The sequence below is a fragment of the Bufo gargarizans genome, chromosome 5 (assembly GCF_014858855.1).
Source record: "Bufo gargarizans isolate SCDJY-AF-19 chromosome 5, ASM1485885v1, whole genome shotgun sequence".
Classification (NCBI taxonomy): domain Eukaryota; kingdom Metazoa; phylum Chordata; class Amphibia; order Anura; family Bufonidae; genus Bufo; species Bufo gargarizans.
The window spans coordinates 8,662,882-8,673,607 of record NC_058084.1 but is presented as its reverse complement, the minus strand read 5'-3'; the positions used below and the strand labels follow the sequence as shown (position 1 = coordinate 8,673,607).

The following is a 10,726-nucleotide window of genomic DNA, read 5'->3' as shown; positions in this document are numbered from 1 at the left end:
ACAAAAATAAAATAATGTTTGTATCACTTTGGCTTCCTATATATTTTTTTTTTTTTTTGAACAATAGTTTTTATTAATAATTTCAAGAAATAAAAAAAAATAAAAAAAGTAGTAGGTTACAAATGAATGAGTTCAATCACATGTAAAAAATCATTATAGAGGAGTAATTAATTAAGGCACTTATTATAGCCGATAATGAGGTATAAAATTACACTTCATATACAAATCAGCTTAATATTATAAATATAATAATATCAAACAATATCACAACAGGTATGTAGATGTAAAAGGAAATACAAGGAAACACTGGCGTAAAAGAAGAAAGCGCATGTGATATTACAATCTAATGGATGCATTGGGAGGAATGTTGCATTTAATGTTGGCTAGCCAAACTTCCCAGTTTTTTAGAAATCTGGATTTAGAATTCCTAGCCGATGCCCAAAGGCCCTCATATAAACAATTATTATCAAGCGTTCTGAAAATTCTCTTTATATTAGGTAGAGAACCATTTTTCCAGCAAGCAGCAATTTTCAGACGGGTGACAAATATTAAATGACTGGCAATAGTCCTAAAATGATAAGGAAGATCTATGAGACCTACCGATAATAAAGCCATCTTGGGAGAAGGGTCTATAGTATAGCAAGCCAAAGTCGAAATGTACTTAAAGATTGAAATCCACAGAGATTTTACTGTAGGGCAGTTCCACCACATATGAAGGTACGAACCACAAACGTGACCACACCTCCAACAAGCAGGGGAGACCTCTGGAAAAATTTTATTTAGGTAAACAGGTGTTCTATACCATCTGTACAGTATTTTCCTTGCTCCCTCTAGGTGATCAGAGCATTTAGAGAGTTTAGAAACAGAGGTAAAGACTTCAGTCCACTCTGAGTCTGAAAGGGCAATACCCAGGTCTTCATTCCACATATCTAAAATATGCTGTAAGGGATTTACATTTGATTCCTTCAATATTTGATACCCTTTAGTAATACCTTTATCTAATCTATGTGACATATGAATCCACTCTGTTAAAGATTGATTAATTGAAGTGAAATGAAAAATCCTTGGGGATTGTAGTAAATGTCTTATTCTTAGGTACTTATAAAAATCTGTATTGGGAATGTTGAACTCTTTGTTTAAGTAAGCAAAGTCAACAAAAACATCATCTTTCCTTAGTTGATCGATATTAGTGATACCCAAGGAAATCCAATTATCAATCCTGAGGTCCGGTATCACCAGTTCACAAATTTTCATGGGGAGAGAAAGTATTGAGGTGGAGACTAATTTTTCTGTTCTAGCAATGGAGTACCAAATGTTATGAATTGCTTTTAGGGTTGAGAGTGGGGTAGTATTCTTGGCTCCAAAGGCTGCTGTTGCAGAGAGACGCAAGCTTAAGTCATAAGAGCCCATTATATCTTTTTCAAGCAAAACCCATTTTTTCGAAGTGTCATTTTTAATCAGATATCTCATTTGATCGAGAATGGAGGATGTATAGTAATGTTTAATAGAAGGTACATTAAGGCCTCCTGTTCTAAGTGATTTATTAAGGATAAGCCCTTTAACTCTGGGTTTAAATTTCCCCCAGATGTGCTTGTTGATTAAGGCCTGTAGTTTCGTGATATATCCTTTGGGGATAATAATAGGAATATTGCGGAACATATAAATAATTTTGGGTAGAATTACCATTTTTATTGCAGCAATTCTTCCTAACCATGAAAGTGAGTCTATTCTTAGTTTATTCAAGGAGTCATTAATTTTATTGTATAAAGGCCAAAAATTGACTTTAAATAATTTACTAGCAGGGAAGGCAAGCTGGATGCCTAAATAAGTCAGTGATTCCTCTGCCCAGGGATATTTATACAAGTTGGATATTGAGCGTTTGGTAGAATGAGATAGCCCCATATCAAGAATTTGGGATTTATTAATATTGACTTTATAGAAGGAAGCTTTGCCAAAATTAGATATAATATCATTAATTGCACTTAGAGCAGTAGTTGGATTTGATGTCAATATTAGTACATCGTCAGCAAAGAGACCAATACGATGATCTGTATTACCCACTGTTATCCCATTAATGAGAGGAGAGGATCTAATGTGTTCCGCAAAGGGTTCCATCGCCAGGGCAAATATCAAGGGTGACATGGGGCAACCTTGCCTGGTTCCATTCTTTATATTGAATGGAGCAGACAGAAAGCTGGATGAGTATATAGATGCAGATGGATTTGAATATAATGACATTACCGCTGATAAGAAGAAATCCCTAAATCCAAACTTTTCCAAAGTACCCTGAATGTATTTCCAGTGTATTCTATCGAACGCCTTCTCCGCGTCCAGGGAAAGGAGTAAGGAAGGCGTTCGGGAGGAATATGCTACATCCAGAAGATCTATGAATCTCCTAGTACCATCTGAAGATTGTCTATTGGGAACAAACCCAATTTGATCATTAGCTATTAGGGAAGGTAGAATGCTAGATAGTCTTGTTGCTAAAATTTTTGCAAATATCTTTACATCAGAGTTTAATAGTGATATTGGTCTGAAGTTAGCCGGTTTATCTGCGGGTTTACCAGGTTTCGGAAGGGTTATTATCAATGCATTTAGCATGTCTTTGGGGATTGAATTTTGTTTTGCTATCAAATTGAAAGATCTATTCAAGAAGGGGCTTAAGATGTGGGAGAAATTTTTATAGTATTCATTTGTGAGTCCATCAGGGCCTGGGGACTTATTATTTTTGAGGGACTGGATCGCACCAGTTATTTCTAGATGTGTGATTCTAGCGTTAAGGGATTGGTTTTGGGATGAGGTTATGGACGGAAGAGAAATGCCCTTGAGAAAGTCATTAATATATTCAGGGGTAGGTTGAACTATGTCAGTTGTTTTTTCCAGATTATATAGGTTTTCATAGTATTTTGCAAATTCTTCTGCTATGTGTTTGGGGTTATACAATTTTTGATTCTGGTTATCGTATAAAAAGGGAATTCTGGATTTGACTTCTCTCTTTTTAATTCTGTTAGCTAAGATTTTTGATGCTTTGTTGCCCTGAGAATAATGATCTGATTTTAGTTTTCGAAGGTGGAATTCATGTTTTTCATGGAGGTGAAGATACAAGTGATGTCTAGCTGTTTTTAGTTTGTTAATGGTTTTTGGGTCCAGAGAGGCCTTAGAAGACTCCTCTAGAACCTTGATGTTCGCTAATAGTTTATCTAAAACTTCCCTTCTGTTTTTCTTTTGAATAGCTGCATGTTTTAGCAATACACCTCTTATAAATGCTTTGTGCGCACTCCATATTGTAATATCTGATACTAGATTATTGTCATTTGTCTTAAAATATTCTTGTAACAAATTTTCTACGTCTGTGCGGATAGAGGCATTTTGGAGTAGGGAATTGTTAAGTCTCCACGGGGAATATATTCTATTGCTGTATGTGTCATCTAGTGTAAGGGAGATAAATGCATGGTCAGACCACGTTATGTTAGATATCGTTACCTCTATCACTTTTTGAAGAAGCCATTTATCTGAAAGAAAGAGGTCGATTCTAGAATAAGTATTGTGTGGATGCGAAAAAAAAGTAAAATCTTTTTCATTGGCATGATGCACCCTCCAGATATCTAGGAGTCCTTCCTGAAATAGAAAATCTCTAAGTTGTGAGTTTTTGGGAGACAGGATAGGGGGGGGAAGCTTATCAATTGAGGAGTCAGGGCACATATTAAAATCTCCGCAGATCAATAAGGATCCTTGCTTAGAATCTTGAGCTAATTTAATGATGCGCTTGATAAAATTTATCTGATCAGCATTAGGGGCATACAGGTTAACTATTGTGTATCTGGTATTGTTTATATCACACATTATGATAATATATCTACCCTCCTTATCTATTATTGTGTCATGACAATGGAAAGCAACAGAATTCTTGAAACCCAAAATCACACCTTTTCTTTTTTTCGTGGCCGGGGAGAAGAAAATATGCGGGAAGGAGGGATGAGAAAATCTTTATGAGTCTTCCTCATTAAGATGGGATTCCTGAATACAGATGATGTCAGCTCCCTGTTTCCGCACCTCGCTCCAACATGTTGAACGCTTAAAGGGATTATTGAGACCCTTAACATTTGCAGAGAAAATTTTTATGCCTTTACTGGACATTTTGAATTTTAAGGTAGCATGCTTGGGTTCCCAATCTGAAATGATTGCCTAACAGTATATGAATAACATAATAAAGTGCCCAATTGTTACTATATTTCGGTTGTGGGGATCGTAGAATTATACCTTTAGAGATAAATATTTGAGTACGTGGGTATAGACCCTTTTTGTGTAACCTAGTAAAACAATAAATTAAAACATAGATAATAAAGTGAATATTAAATAACAATAACATAACACTGGTCTAACAATGACCACAAGTTGTGATGTATCTCACTTAGTATAGGAGACGTTAAGTAAACAGTGGATTAGAGAATGTGAACACAGAGATGGAATATGTGTTCTGAGAGGTAGAGCAGCGGGTGTGGAGCCCCGCAAAAATAGTATAGCACGAAAGCATACTTAATTTAATATAGATATTGTCCAGAATAGAAATCATGGAGGGTTTCTTCCTACTTTCGTCCATTCTGGAGTCAGGTTCAGGTGGCTTCTATCTGAGGAAGGCCTATGGATTGGAGAGTTCATTGCTTTGTCCTTGTCTTTGGCGCCCTCTGGTGGCACAGTGATGTTCCATTTGATAAAGGCATTTGACGCTTCCTGACGAGAAACTAGTACAGTTGATGAGTTTTGATATCTTACAATCAGTTTAACAGGGAAGCCCCATTTATAAGGGATATTATTGTCTCTTAGTGCTTTAGTGTACTTTTGAAATTCACGTCTTCTACTCAGCGTTGCTGGTGAGAGGTCGGTGAACAGAAGCACATTACAAAATCTGTCAGGAATGTCCGTCCTCTTTTTTTGGGCTTCTCTCATCAGGGATTCCTTTAGATGGTAGAAATGGATTCTAGCTAGTACATCTCTGGGAATAGAGGCTGGTAAAGCTTTGGGTTTAGGAACCCGGTGTACCCGGTCTATGATTAATTCTGACCCTGGGGTGTCTGGTAAATATGACACTATAAGATCCGTAATAAAATCTTGCAACTGAGAGTCCAAAACGCTTTCAGGGATGCTTCTGAATCTTATATTATTTCTTCTGGAGCGATCCTCCAGATCCGCAATTTTAAGTTTCATGGTAGCTATGTCATCTTCAACCGCATTATGATTATCAACTAGCGAGTTATGCGCTGTGACAAATTCCTCCATTTTTTCCTCCAGGTGTGCGGTTCTTTCCCCTATAGCGACTATATCTGCATGTATAATAGATATTGTCTCTTTAAAGTCACCATGTATGGATCTTTTTAGATCTGCCAGCATGTCTTGCATTGTAGTGACTGTTAGCCCAGGATCTATGCCTGGAGAGGTAGGGTAAGTATCAAGGGGAGGGCTATATGGCTGTTGCTCACTCACCCTTCTTTGTTTTTTAGGTTCCTGTGGCGGTGGAGAACCGGATCCTGCTGAGGAGGGAGATCCAGAAGATCGCTGGACGGGTGTCGCTGCTGAGACTGGACAGGGCTCTCCCTCTGTGTGGCGGGAACCGGCGCCATCTTGGGAAGACCCAGGAGCTGGGTGAAAAAACGCCGTCATCTTTTGAGGCTGCGATCCCTTCTTCCGTCCCCTGGTCATCATCGGCAGGACTACTGTATCGAGGGCTGTCCTGGGGTAGGTAAGTACGAGGTATATTCGCTGTAAATATGCTGCTATGAGCCGTTATCGAGGCTCCACAGCCGGAGCTCCCACACTATGCGCCCTCTCCTCTCGGCATCCGGCCACGCCCCCCCTATATTTTAAAAATTGAATGGACCTAGTAAAATACAGTATATAATTTAAGCTACAAATTGGCCATACGTACAAAACTTATTGTTTCCTGCTGTTCTTGCTGAGTATAAAGCTTGCCAAACACATGAGATAACTGTGAAGCACTGATTTGACCCACATCTATCCCTTCATACACGTGTAAACTCGGTTAGGCAAAGCACTGTTGCCAAGTGTCTCTGGTAGTGGCTTATCTTCTAATAGGATCAGGGATCTTAAAATCCAAGGTAGGAGCCAGAAGGCCTACATGCATATTAACTGGTCAGCCTTCGTGATGGACGAACATCTGCTGGGATGGTTTGCGAACGCGATCGCACCAACGCGATCAAATGTTCGCGAACCGCAAGTTCGCGGCGGGTCTCATTCATTTTAATGGCAGGCGAACCTGAAAAACCTTCAGCTCATATTTTCAGCCAAGAAATAATTACTAGAAGTGCACAAATAGTCCCACAACATGGACAGTGACATACCAGATGTATTATTCAAATTTGCAATCTCCATTCATTATTTTTTTCAATGCAAAATATCGGCAATATAATTTTTACGTACGCGCATGCGCAAATGCACTATACAGTACACAAATGTACTATAAAGAAAGTATATTAGTATATAAAACCCCGCTTCAATCCGTTTTTTTGGGGGGGGACTGGTATATCACACCAGTAGAAATTATTTGTTCCAATAACGCTTGTCCCTCTATATATCTGCAGTATCGCAGCAGAACCGCACACAACTGCCGCACAATACAAATGCACTATAATATACTTTCTAACATAGAAAGTATATTATAACATTGTACAAGGAAGGCAATCCATTAGAATAAAGATAAAACGTAACCGTTAATAATTTTACTATGAAGGTCCAATCACACATCCGTAAGTGTTTTGCGGATCCGCAAAACACGGACACCGGCAATGTGCATTCCGCAATTTGTGGACCGCACATCGCCAGCACTATAATAGAAAATGTCTAATCTTGTCTGCAATTGCGGCCAAGAATAGGACATGTTCTATTTTTTTGCGGAAACGGAAGCACAGATGCAGAAGTGCGGATCCGCAAATGCTGATATGGATCCGCAAATGCGGATGCGGACAGCATATTCCAGCCCCATTGAAAATAAATGGGTCTGCACCCGTTCCGCATAATTGCCGAACAGATGCGGACCAATTTTGCGGACGTGTGAATGGAAAAGATATCCATCAAAATGAAAATAAATTAAATTATAAAAATTAGGCATAGATGTGGTCGGCAATAACAAGTGCTCGGCGGCACTAAATCAGGTGCTCGGCGGCACCAAATCAGAAACCATATGTCCTTCCACAATCCGGGGGGTTCCAGTGCACATCCATGAATCCCGGAGGGAAAGCAAAAAACATCTATCCCTGGGCTAGATGATGATGTGGTATTGAAGGACAGGGTGGGCAAAGAACTGTCCCTGATATTGCCCTACAGGGGGGTGCTATTCTGGCCTTGATAGCCTAACCACAGACCACCTGCCCTGATAAGAGCGACCCCGTCCGGAACCTTACCCTATATAAAAATGTCGCTAGTAAGCCCCTAGCCCCTAGGCCCCTGACTTCCAGGTGATCACTATATAGATCTATGTGTTTTTGACTCATTATAAAAGTATATTATAAGTATATCGCACCCCTCTGTGTATCACACCTATCGATAGCTCACCTATACTAGTCCTTAAAATGACTTTTGTGGCCCTATTAGCTAGCGTTTTGTGTCCCTAACAGCCTGTCCCTGCTCCACACAGCAACCTCTCCCTACACTGGCAAAACACTGAATGTAAAATGGCGGCCAGATCAGGTTAATTTATAAGGTAGGGGGTATGTCCATGTGCTGAAATGTCTCAATTGGCTGTCCTGTACCACCTGATCGATGTGTAATGGGTCAAAGTTCTTCATAATGTAAAAGAATATGGCGGGCGCAAATTTCTCCATATGTTTGCATGTTTGTCGAATCGCGAACACGCAAAGTTCGCCGCAAAATGACCGCCAGGCGAACCGCAAGGCCATCTCTAGTCAGCCCATCCTGCCAAAATCACCAAGTTAAGCCAACATACAGTACATCTAATGTGCATGGTCAGCTTCAGGACTCCTGTAAATGAGTGTATTATAGCTTCATAGAGCTTTCAAGGCTAGCTTTATATAGGGCCTTACTCTACCTTAGCATGCTTCCATATGAACTTTTTGCATGTCCCTTTACATTGCTAATAGGGGAGAATATTTCCATAATATAATGTTGTATGGAGACACCACACAGTAGCACATAGAGGGGGGAATTTATTCATCTATTTATATCACATTTAGCGCCAAAATAGGTGACTTTTTGCAACTTTTCATTTTCATCACATTAAAATGGTGGAGTTCAGCAAAGGGTCATGGCTTCCCATAGACTGATTGGTTTACAGTACCATAACTTACACCAGGAATTGCCATAGATTATGGTGCAAATCAAAACAGAGTTCTTGCATTTTATGTCATCTTACATAATATTAAGATCAGCATGAATTAAAGGGATTTTCCCATCTCAGGCAATGGGGGCATATCACTAGGATATGCTCCCATTGTCTGATATATCCACCGCTGGGACCTACACCTACACTGAGAATGGAGGCTTGAAGCTTTTGCAATTTGTTTTATATGAATTTCTTAAACCAGCACGGAGCACTAGTTTACTTCAGGCAAAGTCACAAGAAAGAAAGAAGAAGGATGCTCACATGACACTAGGAGGAAGTGGGGGCATGTACTCATCATTCGTGTGAAGCCGGTTCCTTTTGTGCCAAGCAGAAAAAAACTCTGTAACTAAACTAGAGACAGAGAGATTAATTAGCAAAAAGTGTAGAACTAACCCTAAAATGTCCTTCAATTATATAAATGGAAAAAAGTATAAATCTGAAGGTGTTGGCCCTTTACAGAGTGATGGGGGGGGGGGGGGATGCAGACAGCCATGAGGAGAAAACAAAGCTATAAAATATTTTTTTCCACTGTGCTCACTGAAGAAAATAAACTGTCAGATGAACTGCAAAATATAAAAGTAAATTCACCATTAAAAGTGCCCTGTATGACCCAGGAAGAAGTGGAACTGGTTCTTAAAAAGATTAAAATAGAAAAATCGCTGGGACCAGATGGCCTACACCCCCGTATCCTAAGAGAATTAAGTAATTTCATAGCCAGACCCTTATTTCTGATATTTAAGGACTCTATATTGACAGGGAGTGTTCCATAGGATTGGCGCTTAGCAAATGTAGTGCCAATATTAAAAAAGGGTCAAAAACAGAACTTGGAAACTATAGGCTGGTATGCTTAAAATCTGTCATGGGTAAACTGAAGGGTTCCTAAGAGATGCTATCTTGGAGTACCTCAATGAAAATACACAAAAAATGCCATATCAGCATGGCTTCATGAGTAGAGATGGCCTTGCGGTTTGCCAGGGTGGTCGTTTCGCTGCAAACTTTGCTCGTTCGCGATTCAGGGAACATGCAAACATATGACGATGTCCGCCGGCTCCATATTCTTTTGCATTGCTCCGAACTTTGACCCATAACACATCTATCAGGTGGGACAGGACAGCCAAGTGAGATGTTTCAGCACATGGACGCACCCCCACCCTATAAAAGAATCCGATCTGGCAGCCATTTTACATTCTGTGTTTTGCCAGTGTAGGGAGAGGTTGCTTTGTGGAGCAGGGACAGGCTGTTAGGGACACCAAATGCTAGCTAATAAGGCCACAAAAGTCCTTTTAAGGACTGGTATAGATGTGCTATCAATAGGTGTGATATACTGAGGGGTGTGATATACTTATAATATACTTTCTAACATAGAAAGTATATTATGGTGCATTTGTATTGTGCAGCAGTTGTGTGCAGTTCTGATGCGATACCGCAGCTATATAGAGGGACAAACGCTATTGGAACAACTATTTGCAACGGGTGTGATATACCTGTTGCCCCCCGAAAAACTGATTGAGGGGTGTGATATACCTTCTCCCACAAAATACTGATTGAGGGCTGCAATATACCTGTTGCCCCCAAAAAAAAGGGTGGTGTGATATAACTGTTGTGGCAATAAAAATAATTGAGGGGTGTGATATACCTGCTTCCACAAAATACTGATTTAAGGGTTTGATATACTTGTTTCTACCAAATATTGATTGAGGCCTGCGATATACCTGCTTCCACAAAATACTGATTAAGGGGTTTGATATACCTGTTTCCACAAAATACTGATTGAGGGCTGCGATATACCTGCTTCCAGCAAATACTGATTAAAGGGTTTGATATACCTGCTTTCACAAAATACTAATTAAAGGGTTTGATATACCTGTTTCTACCAAATATTGATTGAGGACTGGGATATACCTGCTTCCACAAAATACCGATTAAGGGGTTCGATATCCCTGTTTCCACCAAATGTTGATTGAGGCCTGCAATATACCTGCTACCACAGAATACCGATTAAGGGGTTCAATATACCTGTTTCAACCAAATATTGATTAAGGACTCTGATATACTGTACCTTCTTCCACAAAATACTGATTAAAGGGTTTGATATCCCTACTTCCAAAAATACTGATTGAGGTCTGCAATATACCTGCTTCCACAATACACTAATTAAGGGGTTCGATATACCTGTTTCTAACAATTGAGTGAGGCCTACAATATACCTGCTTCCACAAAATACAGATTAAGAGGTTTGATATACCTGTTTCCACCAAATACTGATTGAGGGGTGCAATATACCCGCTTCCACAAAATACTGATTAAGGGGTTTGATATGCCTGTTTCTACCAAATATTTATTGAGGCCTGCAATATATTTGCTTCCACAAAA

The 10,726-nt window shown here is 39.5% G+C and overlaps 1 protein-coding gene across 2 annotated transcripts in view; it reads left to right on the top strand.

Annotated features, from left to right (window-relative positions):
• Positions 1-5,524: 5,524 nt before the first annotated feature.
• The window catches only part of LOC122938304 (cytochrome P450 2G1-like), a 40,865-nt gene continuing 35,663 nt past the window's right edge, over positions 5,525-10,726 (top strand). For both annotated transcript variants that reach the window (XM_044293722.1, XM_044293721.1), the window contains exon 1: positions 5,525-5,737. The gene's annotated coding sequence lies outside the window, so the exon portion shown is untranslated. The remainder of the gene's footprint in view (positions 5,738-10,726) is intronic.